This window comes from Thamnophis elegans, chromosome 2 (assembly GCF_009769535.1).
Source record: "Thamnophis elegans isolate rThaEle1 chromosome 2, rThaEle1.pri, whole genome shotgun sequence".
Classification (NCBI taxonomy): domain Eukaryota; kingdom Metazoa; phylum Chordata; class Lepidosauria; order Squamata; family Colubridae; genus Thamnophis; species Thamnophis elegans.
Genome location: NC_045542.1, coordinates 172,394,729 through 172,407,847, shown reverse-complemented (window position 1 = coordinate 172,407,847; position 13,119 = coordinate 172,394,729). Strand labels below are relative to the sequence as shown.

Sequence of the window (13,119 nt, the reverse complement as noted above, 5' to 3'; positions counted from 1 at the left end):
TCAGCATATTGCCCCCAACAACAGGCTGGGTCCTCATTTTACCCACCTCGAAGGATGGAAGGCTGAGTCAACCCTGAGCAGGTGAGATTTGAACAGCCGAACTGCAGAACTGCAGTCAGCTGAAGTAACCTGCAGTGCTGCATTTAACCACTGCGCCACCTCGGTGGCGCAGTGAGGTTTATGGTTGGTGAGGCACTGACGTCATCACAATCTTTTTATTAAAATGCCTTTGTAATACAGGGAGTTTTAATAAAAAAATCCGTGCCGTTTTGTCCCGTCCTTGCGCGTTTTGAAGTGGTGGCGGGCAAGAGAGTATCGCTGAGGACCATATGCGGTGACCACCAGTGGTCAACAACAAAAATGAAAATGCAAATAAACCAGGCAGATGATTGGCATATAAGCTGAAAAAAGAGAGAGAGCAAAGAAAATATTCCATTTAAGAGATGAACAAGGACAAATTCAGTATGGAAACACTGAGGAAAAAAATTATATAAGATTACTATGCTAAGCTCTATGAACAAGAGAAGGTGGAAGAGGGAGGAGTTAAAAAGTATTTACAGGATGCTAATCTTCCCCAGATATCAGATGAAACTAGAACAATGTTGGAAAGTAAAATAACAATGATGGAGCTAACGGAAGCACTTAAAAAAATAATGGAAAAGCCCCAGGTTTGGATTGACTACCTGTGAAATTCTACAAAATATTTGAAGAAACCTTGATCTCCCACTCTTAGAAGTCTTGAATGAAGTGATATCTGAGAGTAGAATACCGAAATCATGGTCAGAAGCATACATTGAATTGTTACCCAAGGAGGAGACTGATTTAACACAAACTAAGAATTATAGACCAATTTCTTTATTAAACTCAGATTATAAGCTATTTGCATCTCTACTAGCAGAGAGACTCAAAAAATATTTAAATAGCTTTATCCACTCAGACCAAAATGGTTTTTTTACCAAAGACACAAATTAAAGACAATATGAGAATGATTTTGAATACTTTGGAATATTATGAGGCTCATCCCGAAAAACAAATGGCTTTGATGTTTCTTGATGCACAGAAGGCTTTTGACAACGTGAACTGGCAATTTATGTTTCTACAATTGGAGCAGATGAACTTTGGTAAGAAATTTATCCAAACCATACAAATGGTATATCATAAACAAACAGCAAAGATAATGGTAAATGGAGAAGTGACAGATTCTATTGAAATAAAGAGAGGTACGAGACAAGGTTGCCCACTATCACCGTTACTCTTCGTCTTAATATTAGAAGTTTTAAATAGAAAGATTAGAGAAGAAAAAAAATAAGAGGAATGAAAATTAAAAAAGAATACAAGCTACAAGCGTTTGCAGATGATTTTGTTTTATTCTTGAAGATCCACTAGAAACAGCACCCAAATTGTTAGAAAGAATAGAGGAATATGGAAAAGTAGCAGGTTTGAAAATAAACAAAGACAAAACAAAGATTTTGACAAAGAACATACCAGCAAGACAAAAGGAAGAGTTGTCAGAAGCTTTGCAGATTCAAATCACAAGCAAGGTTAAATATTCGGGGATATATTTATTACCTAGATGCAGTACTCTTAAGGAGGACAATTATACTAGATTAAAACAACAAATTGCGACTGACTTGATGAAATGGGAAAATCAATGATGGGAAGAATGTCTACAATCAAATGAATATCTTACCTAGAATTTTATACTGTTCCAGACAATCCCAATCAGACTGGGTAAGGACTTTTTTCAATATTTAAATAAAATAGTTTTGAAGTTTATGAAGGGAAAAAAGCAAGAATATAACTCAAATTGTTCCAAAATGCTAGAACTAGAGGGACTGGGCTTACCTGATTGGGAGTTATACCACCAAGCAACAAATTTGATGTGGATTAAGGAGTGGATAACACTAAAAAAATTCTAGACTATTGAATGTAGAAGGTCATGACTTACTGTTGGGATGGCATGCTTTTTTATGGTATAAGGGAACCAAAGCACATAGCTATTTTAGAAGACATTATATAAGAGAGGCTTTGTTATTAAACTGCGAAAAGGTTAAAAGATTACACTACTTAAAAATTCCAGTTTGGATATCAACGATTGAAGCATTTTCATATCCAATAATAATAAAAAGGAACAAACAGTTAGATATGTTGAAATATTGAATGCAGAGGGTGAACTCAACTCTATCCAAGAATTGAAACAAGAAGGGATAGAAATGAATGGTATTCATATGTACAGATACAATCTAGATATAATGAAGATAGAAAATCAAAAGGTTTTTACAATAAAACTGAGTTAGATAAAATTCTAACAGGTACTGATGAAAAAGTAATTAAAAAACTATATGGATTTATTGGAGGTTAAATTACAAGAGGAACAAGTTAAAGAATCTATGATAGCTTGGGGGGGGAATTTTCGGCATGGGATTGATTTAGAGAAATGGCAGAAATTGTGGTCTCAAAACTATAAAATGACAATGTCTACGGCATATAGAGAAAATTTGTATAAGATGTTTTACAGGTGGCATGTACCCTCAACGAGAATTGCAAGAATGTCCAAGAATAAATCAGAAAAGTGTTGGAAATGTCATCAGATACCAGGCTCATATTACCACATGTGGTGGACTTGCATTGAAGCTAAAAGATACTGGACTAAAATTCACATGTGGTTGGAGAAAATGATACACAAACACATAGATCTTAAACCAGAGATCTTTTTATTGGGAATTATTCAAGAAATAATTGAATAATTATTTATAATTATTGTATTATAATTGTTATTATCTATAACAAAGACTTGAAATATTTGACTGTAAACGTTCTAACAGCAGCCAGAATCGTATTTGCAAAAAACTGGAAAAATGAAACAATACCAAAACAGGAAGAAGTTATTCGAAAATAATGGAGTGTGCTGAAATGAGTAAATTGACATTTGAAATTAGAGAACAAGAAGATGAGCAATTTTATAAGATAAGGGACTTTTTTATCAGTGGCTGGGGGAAAAACCTGGAAATGAAAAAATGTTTTACTTATGTTTTAACTGAAGGAGTTAAGTGATAATATAATTATGCTGTGAAATAGACTAACAATGATACATGAAAGACTGATACATATATGAATTGAATACTTTAGAACTTTTGTTTTAAAATGGATAAGGATAACAATAAATTTATATATACTGATAGAGGATTGGTGATATAATGTATAAATTTAAGTATATATTATAAAGATATCTTGTTGATAATTTAATAAGGAAGTAATTAAAAAATTCGTATATATGAAGTGAGTATTTAGAATACCTTGTTGAAAATAATAATAATAACAATAACAGTAGACTTATATACCGCTTCATAGGGCTTTCAGCCCTCTCTAAGCGGTTTACAGAGTCAGCATATTGCCCCCAACAACAATCCGGGTCCTCATTTTACCCACCTCGGAAGGATGGAAGGCTGAGTCAACCCTGAGCCGGTGAGATTTGAACCGCTGAACTGCTGATCTAGCAGTCAGCCTGCAGTGCTGCATTTAACCACTGCACCACCTTGGCTCATATGATGTACAAGGACAATAATGAACATAAGCATACCCGATAGTTGATTGGTGGGATTATACATAATTGAAAACAGTGATATACAAATATAAATCGTTGGTAATTTGTTTTCATATTGGGATATGTGATTATATAAAGGTATATTGTTATTAAACAGACAATCAAGAATGTAAGTGAATTAGGTTTATTGGGAAATATACATATTAATTGTAATTGAATATACGTTGTACAATGAAAGAGGTACCTAGTTATATTAGATGAAAAATCTGTGATTGTAAATGTAATTGAGAATATGGATGCAAAAACACTTGTAACCAAACGACATGCTGTATGTAATGGATGAGGATTTTTTAGGTTGTTTTCTTAATGTTTAAAAATAAAAACAAATTTAAAAAACAACAACAAAAAGTGATTTTTTTGGGGGGGGGGAGCAAAAAGCCGAGGAGTTCCTTCTTGTGTTTTCCACAAGGGAGGAGAGTCCCTCTGACGGAGGGGGAAGAGAGAGAGAGATGATGATGATGATGATGAGATGACAATTAAGTACCAAAAGCCTTTTGAGTTTGACAATATAATACATTATCCAAAATTATAATCTTATTTTCCCTCCTTCCTTCCCTCCCCCTTTCTCTCAACTTCCCCTCCCTCCCCCTTTGCTCCTCAACTTCTCCTCCCTCCTTTTGACAAACGTTTGTAAAAGTTGTTCTTCAGAAGGAGAGGCGGGTGGTTCCTGCCGGCCTTGGTGAGGGGTGGGTTGCAAGCACTTTGACTAGGCTGGGCTCCTGCACACGCGTCCTGGTGAGGCCTCCCGTAGCCGCTGAACGGGGCCGGACAGGGAGCGCGACCCACGCTTGCCCTGGCCCTCAGGCAGGCGGGTCCAAGGGCCCTGGGAGCCGCGTCCCTTTCCCACGCCAGTCCTGCGAGGGAGGCTTCTCCTCTCTGCGCCCCGAAGCAGGGCTCCCCAGACTTGGCCACTTTAATAAGACTGGTGGACTTCAACTCCCAGAATTCTCCAGGCAGCTCTGGAGCTCTGCTGCCTGGAGAATTCTGGGAGTTGAAGTCCACCAGTCTTATTAAAGTGCCATGTTGTGTAGACCTCTGCCCTGAACTGACCCTCGCCCCCACTCGGGAGGGTCGCCCGAGGGAAGCAGCCTTCTCTCCACGGGGACTTTGGGCGCCACCTGGACTCTTTTGGCCGCCCTGGGAGCGTCGGGGGCGGGTCAGGAAGCCAATCCCGGGCAGCTCCCGCACGGGGGTCTTGCGAGAGAGAAGCCCCCACGGCGCCCGTGCTTAACGCGTGGCCAGCTTCCCCCAACCCGCGTGGCGTGGACACACACACACACACACACCCTTTCGGGAACCCCGTGGAAGGGAGCAGCAGCTTCTGCGCAGGCGCAGAGCCCGTTCTCCTCAGCCTCCCAGCCGGGAAACGAAATCGAAAGCTCCGGCGAGCCGTTGCTCCTTCTGCGCAGGCGCACAGCCCGTTCTCAGCCTCCCACGAGGCCGGAGAGGTTGCTCTGTTGGAGCTGCCTTTCGCCGCAAGCAAAGTTGCGCCCTCGGTCCAGGCTCCGGTGCCCTTCGGAGGGGAGGCTGTGCTGGGTGAAGGGCCGAAGGGGCCTTGCAGGTGAGGCCCCCTCCCCCCAAAGACAGTCGGAGTTTCCTCTCGGTACTCCCGGTAGGTTCGGGGGGGGGGGGAAGCAGGGAAGGGAGGGCTCAGGAGGGCAAAAGGGGGGTGTCTAATTGTTTAACTAACAAAGTTGGAAGGGTCCTTAGAGGTCATCTACTCCAACCACTCGAACTGCCGACCTTTCCGATCGACAAGCTCAGCCACCTAGTCTATGGGGCTCAAGGCTTCCTTCTTCACACGGGGCCAGGACCCACAGAGACCCCTGAGCTGGCCGGGCTGAGCTGGAGGGCTCCGAAGAGACGGGATGGGTGGCCAGAGACCCCGAGGGGCTTCCCTGCTCTCTTCTCCGGCCACTGGGCACCCTCCCCCCCCATCCATTTGCCAGAGCCCCCTTGCTTGGCCAGTGCTGGCTGCTTCTCTGCCCCACTTCCCCCAGGACAGGAAAGCCTAGGGTATGTGTGTGTGGGGGGGGGCTTTAAGACCTCTGGGCTTCGATCTGAGGAGGGCTTCAGGCCAGTTTCACTTAACAACGGTGGTAGGAAAGCTCCTAAAATGGAACAGAATTCACTTAACAAATGTCTCGTTTAGCAACCAAAACTTTGGCTTCAATGCTGGTCAAAGTTTGAGGAGGATAAATTGAAAAACAGCTGCTGGGTATCTGCAAGAAGCAACTATCCTACAAAATTCTAAAATGGTGTTGGAAAACCTCTCCTTGTTTCGCAATAACCGGACAGGATCGTGAGGAACCCACCTCTGGTGGGGGGTGGGGTTAAGATCTCTGGGATTCAATTGGAGGAGGGGTCCAGAGCACCTTCCCTGCAGGTGGGGCTAGAATGCATCCCCCCCAAGAGCCCCTCCCTGTGGAGGAGGAGCCAACGAGCAGCTTTCCCTTCCAGGCTCAGCAAAGGGAGAAACGGAAGGGAAGAGCTCCATGGCGGCCTCAGGGGAGCAGACGGCCTTGGGGCAGCTGGGCCAGGAGGCCACCTGCCCACTCTGCCTGGACTTCTTTGAGCAGCCGATGGTCCTGTCCTGCGGGCACAACTTCTGCCACCATTGCCTGGCCCAGCTGGGCACTAGGTTTTCCTGCCCCCAGTGCAGAGCCCCGGTGAACTCCAGCAGCGCCTGCCCCAACCGTGCCCTGGCTAACATTCTGCTGTTTGAAGGGGCTCCGGACGTCACAGGGAGCCCAGGAGGAGAGCAATGGCCACCGGCTGTGCCAGGAACACGGGCAGCCCCTGCAGAGCTTCTGCTCCAGCGAGAAGAGACTCCTCTGCCCTGGCTGCCTGGGGGGGCACCAGGGCCACCCCCTCCTCCCTCTGCCTGAGGCTGCCCAGGAATACAAGGTAGGGAGCGGGCACCCTGGGGCCAGGCTCTGCAGAAGGGGGGAGCTGGGCAGTCCAAACTGCATGGGCCACTCCATCAGCTCTTGGGGGAGGCTCAGGCAGAGGGCCCCCAAAGCCCCCAGAAAGATGGGAAGATGATCCTGGGAGTGAGAGGCCCACAAAGGCTTCCACTTAAAAAATGGCTGAGGAGGGTCAGGCTCTTTTTCGGCAATGAGAGAGGCGATGAGGTATGTGAGGGGGCAGACTCTCAGTTCTCGCTCCTTGACCCCCAGCAACACGTCCCCTTGAGTGTAGCACCGGGGTCCTTGTCGCCCCCTCTGGGTGGGAGGACTGCCATTGTGGACCCAGGAATGGCACCCTTTCCTCCATGTACAGGACCTGCTATTGCCTCCTGGAACCCCTGAGGAAGGAGGGGCAGAAGCTGCTGGAGCAGAGGAGAAGAAGAGCAGAGACGGCAGGAGATCCAGGTGGGTCTCTCGGGGAGGGGGCAGGAGGCAGCCCCCCAGGAATGCTGGGAAATCTCCCCCCTCCCTCTGAGTCCCCCCTCTTCTGCCTTGCACCTCTCAGGAGCAATTTGCTGCCGAGAAGGAGAAGGTGGGCCTGACACTGGAGTCCCTGCAGGAGTTGCTCCGAGAGAGGCAGCCGGTCTGGCTGGCTGGCTGGCTGAGCAGGAGGAGAAGATGGAGGCCAAGTGCGGGTCACCCTGGCCCAGCTCTCCGGGGAGGCCTCCCGCCTGCAGCAGCTGATTGCCCAGACGGAGAGGAAATCCCGCCAGCCGGACGTGGAATTCTTGCAGGTGGGGTTTTGGGCTCTCACTGGCCTCAAGAGCGGGAAGGAGAGGTTTCCCCACCTTGGAAGGGTCCCAGACCCCCTTCTCTGTTCTCCTCTTTCAGGAGATCCAGGACACCGTAGAGAGGTAAGTGCCGTCCTGCGTTCCTCCGCCTCTGTCCTTGTGGGTCCATTTGTGCTCATAATTTCTTGGGCAGCTACTTCCTTTCGGATTTTGTCGCCAAGAGATGCTGATTGTGGGACTTTTGGTGCCCTCTGAGCTCGACTGATTTCCTCCAGACATTTCATTACCCCACTAGGTAACATCACCAGTGCTGGGAGGGAGTGGGGTTCGCTCCCTCTTGATATACAAGTACCGTCTTTCCAGAAAATAATGCAGGGTCTTGGTTTTTTTTGGCCCCAGAAATAAACCCTTGGCCTTATTTTCAGGGAGGTCTAATTGTTTTTGCGGTGCAGGAGGCGGACAGCGTGGTCCCCCATGGCTGCGGCTGGGTTGCCGTGTTTTCAGGGAGGGCTTATTTTATTGCATGCGCTCAAAAGCCCGATTGGGCGTATTATCTGGGGAGGTCTAACTTTTGGGGAAAGGGAGGGTCACCCTCAGTTGGGGTCCCCTTTGTGGCTTGCTGGTTGGTCAGTCGTTAAGCTGTAAACAACACAGGTGAGGAAACTACCGATGCAGACAGACGATCCGACAGCAAAGAACAACCTCACCAGGGAGCCACTAAGAAGGGAACAAGAGCAAGCCAGTAGTGCAGGCAGTCCTTGATTTACGACCACAGCTGAATCCAAAATTTCTATTACTAAGTGAGACAGTTGTTAACTGCGTTTTGCCCCCCTTTAACCCACAAGTGTTAGTGAATCACTGTAATTGATAAGTTACTAATGCCTTACTCCTTGGTGTAGTCTATTCGGAATCACAGAGACATTTGTGTTCAGTTGGTGTCTTTCCTCACTTCTTTACTGAACTATACACTGGTTTGGTGCGCAGAGTCGCTTGCGATCAAAGCAACAAACAACGCCTGCATAAGAAACAAGCCAGGATTCATACCACATCCTAAACTTAGGTTCCCCAAACCCGAGTCCTTTATTCACCTGGCAAGACTCTGGAAAGGGCTGGCTTGTTTCACACACCCCACGGCCCCACTGCCCCGTATTGTGGGGACAGCCAGGTAGTTGTGTGAGGCCGCCCTCCTTGTGTCACAGGTGCCGGAGTTACGTGGTGGGGCGCGTAGAGAGGGTCTCTCCCAGGCTGCAAGGCAGACACAGCATCATCTTGGAGAAAAACGCTTCTGTAAGGCAAATTGTGGACCGTAACAAAGGTGAAAGGCCCTTTGAGGAGGGGCTGGGTGGTCCGGGTCTGGAGTTCTGGGGGGTTCTGGGCCCCTCTTCTGCCCCCCTTTTACTGGGGGATCTCAGGGGAGCCGGACCCAATCCAGCTCCATCCAATCGCTGGCTGGATAAGGGGGACTGCCTCTTCCACCATCAGTCACCTCCCCCAAACCATGGCCCTTGGGGGAGGGGAGTCACTGGGCATCTGGGAGGCACCCAGACGTTGCTGCCAACAAGGGTGGCTTCTGCTCACCGGCATCCTCCACGGGCAGCTGTTTTTCACCCTGGCCCCGTTTTTTTCCTTTCTTCCTCTGAATCTCAGGCTCCTTGCAGAAACTCTGACCAGGGAGAATCTGGAGCAACTTCTGGCCACTGGTAACCCCCTGGGGCTGGGGGGGGGGGAGGGTGGGGAGGGGGTGGCAAAGACCACCTGCCCTCACCAGGGCTCACAGCAGCGTTTTGCCCAGAGCGACAGGAATGGCCTTCTCCTTGGGGTGGAAGTGTCTGCAGGGCCCCAAATGCAGCCTCTGTGGGAGTCGGGGTCCCTCAGCAGCCACACGGATCGGCCCTTCCCTGCCACGCCTTGGCCGCTCCAGAAAAGAGCCCCATTTGAGAGGGCGTCTGGGCAGGCCTTCTCAGAAGAGCACAGAAGAGCCCAGCAGGAAGGGGGGCTCAGTTTCGAGAGTGCCTTGTGAGAAGTGGGAAGGGGGCTTCTTCAGGAAGAACAGCCTGATCTTAAACTTTTCCCCTTCCTCCCCAGCACCTGCTCCAAAGAAGCTAACAAGTGAAGGTAACGGTGCACTGAGGAGAAGGGACCTTTCCACAGAGGGGGTGGGGACCAGCAGAAGCGCCCTGTGGCCGATGTTGGGCATCCGGCCGGTGCCTGGCAAGGGCCCTTCCGGAGCCAACTCTCAGCCCTCCAGGCTGCCTGTAAATGGGGGGACCCCAAAGCAGCCACCCAAATGTGGTGGGTGGGCCGGTAGCTGCAGAGGGTTTTCCGGTAGGGGGTGGGAGTACAAGGCACCCCAGCAAGGTCCCTGGGGCAGACTGGCCCCGTCGCCTGGCTCTGGTGCTTTCTCTGGGAGGAGCACTAAACCCACCACCACCATTAGTGGCAACCTGGGAGAAGCGGAAACACAGGGAGTCCTTGAATACGACCACAACTGAGCCCAGAGTCAGAAGAACCTCAACACTGAAGTGTACGTTTTGCTATTAAGAATGCCTGATAATAAACTTGGTCTGAAAGAGATTCCTAAGCGTGGAGTTAAGATGGCTCCCCAGACAAATCCACATCGCTGGGTCAGAACAGTAAAGGTCTGTGGTAATTCTCTATCCCCTCCCCTCGAGGAGTAAAGGGACGTTGAAGTTGAATCCCAAACTCTGCTTGCATTTTAACTGAGGAAAGCTGCCGGGATTTCCCCACCCCTCTTGGAGCAGAGAGAAACATCCCATTTCAGCGAGAAAGGCTGAGTATCTCTCCTGAGAGGAAGGACTTTGTTGTGATTAAGAAAGTGTGTTAAAAAGGAACCCAGAGATTGCATGATAAAACAACCCACCTTTCTTTCTCAACCTAACAAAGAAAGAGAAACCTTGATGGTCATAAAAGCCTCGAGAGATCTCCATGGAAATGAAATTTGAGTAAGAAAGAGGTCAGTAGCCCAGAGCCGACCTCCCAGATCCTTTGAACTTTATTGATGAGTTGTCCTGGCAATGAGAGGCAATAAAGAGGCTTAGCAAGGGGACGCAGGGGTCGCCAAAGGGGATTTTATGTCCGTGGGACTCTGCACCCCTCATGAATCCATGCCAGCTGCCAAGCGGGCAAATTCTGACCAGGTGACCATGGGGCTGCTTCAATGGTCGTAAGTGTGAAAAACGGTCATAAGTCACTTTTTCAGTGCCATTGTAACCTCCAGCTGTCACTAAATGAACGGTCGTAAGGCGAGGACTACCTGTGCTATCTCCAGGCACCCTGGACAAAGTAAACGCAGGGCCTCTCCTGGGTCAGACCCCTATGCCCATCTTGCCCTGCCAGGGACCCCCAACTACCCACAACCCCCACCCTTCAGAGGCAGCCCCACTGACCTCAGGCTGCAGAGACCCTCCCTATTTAGGAATTGGTCTGACCTTTGTGGGGGGAGGTCTTGCCAGGCACTGAGTCTCAGAGCTCCATAGGTGACCCAGTATCTCCCTTTGCACTGCTGCCTTTCCGCTAAGCAGGTGCGGAAGCCACACTTGACCCTCCCTGCTCCCCACCCTCCGTTCCCTTCCCGCTTAACATTTTCTCTTCTCCGTCCTACAGATTACCGCAATTTGAATGAATCAACCGCCCATCCCCGGCTCCACTGCAATTGGTCGAGTGTGCTTTGGGCCAAGGAATACCAGGAATGCCCAGAGACGCCAGAGAGGTTCGACCGGGAATTGTGTGTCCTGGGCCGTGAGGGATTCACCACAGGATGGACGTGGTGGGAAGTGTCCGTGGAGGAGGCAGACTGTGTCCCTGTGGGGGGCAGAGCATGCTGGGCCATCGGGGTGGCCAAGGAGTCTGTCCGCAGGAAGGGGAGCTTCCAGCTGAGCCCCCAGGAGGGAATCTGGGCCCTGGGGAAGTGGGTGGGGGGCAGATGATCGCTTTCCCAAGGATCAGAAGAAGGTGATCTTGCAAAGGGCGCCGCAGAGGCTGCGGGTGAGGCTGGGCTACGAGGCAGAAACGGTGGAGTTCCTGGATGCAGAGGAAATTTCCCTCTACACCTTCCGGACGGGGCCCTTCCTTGGGGAGACGCTCCGGCCTTTTTTCTATGTGGGCCATAAGGGGGTCACCCTTAGACTCTTTGAAAAGTATTTGGGTCTGATAGTCCTCCACTTACAACAGTCCCATGTATTGACCAAAGTTACCCCAGCATTGACAAAAGCCACTCGGGACCATTTCCCCCACTTAACGACCGTTGGCAGCATCCCAAAAGCCTTTTTCCAATTGAGATGCCAGCCCTCTGCCTGCTTCTTTGCATTTCCAAAGTGGTTCTGTTTAACGCCTCTGATTTTTTTGCGCCAGTTCTTCCTTTTCCAGTAGGTCCATTTTGTGTTGAATTGTATCCATTTTCATTTTAATCTCTTTTTTGTGGAGATTTCTGTAGTTCTTTTCCAAGTATCTTACAGTCATTCTCTAGACCTTTATGTTTGTCTTTTCTTTAATGTTCTTTCTTGTGGAGTCCATTATCAGACCTCTAGAGAAAGCTTTCATTGTCTCCCAAAGATTCTGCATTGATGCGTCTTCTTTTCTATTCTATTTAAAGGAAAAAGCCAGTTCTTTCCCCATTTTCTGTACAAAATCTTTCTCTTTCAAGATTGGGTTGTTTCGTGTCCGTCTGGATCTTTGACCTTTGGCCTTTCCATTGGATTGGAATTGGATTGTGGTCGGCCCAAGTGCTGGTTTCGATCTCCGCTTCCTGTACGTTGCAAATCAATTCCGTTGAGGCCAAAACCATGTCAATTCTGGAATACATGAGTGTCTATTTGAATAAAAAGTAGATTGTTTTTCTGTAGGATTTCTTTCTCTCCAAATCTCTTTTAGATTTATTTCCTCTCTCATCCTGAAGAAGGATTTCTGAAGTAATTTTTTTTTATAATCCATGTTCTGGTTTACAATGCCATTAAAGTCTCCCATCATGCAAATATCAGAATAGTCCAAGTCACGAATTTTCTTGTGCATTTTTTTTTTATAAAATTCATCTGTTTCTCATTGGGAGCATAGATTGCAATTAAGAGCATTTTCTTGGTATCGTCCATGATTCCCACCATTAAAATTCTTCCGTCTTCATCTGTATAGATTTGTTTGACTGAGATTTCATCTTTAACATAGAAGATCTACCCTCTTTTCTTACAATCCGCCAATGCAGTAAATATTTTCCCAAGCTTTGGTTCTACTAATAAATGTTCCTGTCTCTTTTGAATGGGGACTTCTTGTAGTAGGCACATTATGTCTGAGTTAAACTTTTCCCATTTGTGAACTATTTTTTTCTTTTAATTGCTGAGTTGAGTCCATTTATGTTAACTGTAATCATCGTTTCTTCTTCCATGTTTATATTTATATGTAGGGTTTATGGCTCTGGTTGATCTTGGTTGCCTCGTTCTTTGATATCGATCCCCCTACAGCACCTTCTATTCTCTCCGTCTCGGTTAAAGCTGCGTCCAGTAGTTGCACCAATAGTTCTTCTTTCCCAGTCTTCTCCACCTTCCCTCTCAAGTGTCCTGCACTTTTTCCCACCCCCTCTGACCACGGGGAAGCCAGAGTCCCTCAATGGCCGCGTGGCTCATTTTGAGTACGGCGGTGATTCGCTCAGCATGGTGGTGAGAAAAGTCGTAGAATGGGGCAAAACAAATTTCTCACTTAGCAACATCCATTGTGGGCTGAGCTGCTCGTGGGGACTATATATAGGGGGCCCAAGGGCAGCCCTCCACCTTAGTCACCTCCCCGTTTCCTGCTCATGGGTCCTTTC

The 13,119-nt window shown here is 48.0% G+C and overlaps 1 protein-coding gene and 1 pseudogene across 1 annotated transcript in view; one reads left to right on the top strand and one right to left on the bottom strand.

Annotated features, from left to right (window-relative positions):
- Window positions 1-13,119, bottom strand: part of LOC116502596 (zinc finger protein 845-like) — a 123,771-nt gene that overhangs the window by 63,322 nt on the left and 47,330 nt on the right. The gene's annotated exons all lie outside the window — the stretch shown is intronic.
- LOC116503401 lies at window positions 9,052-13,037 on the top strand (annotated as a pseudogene).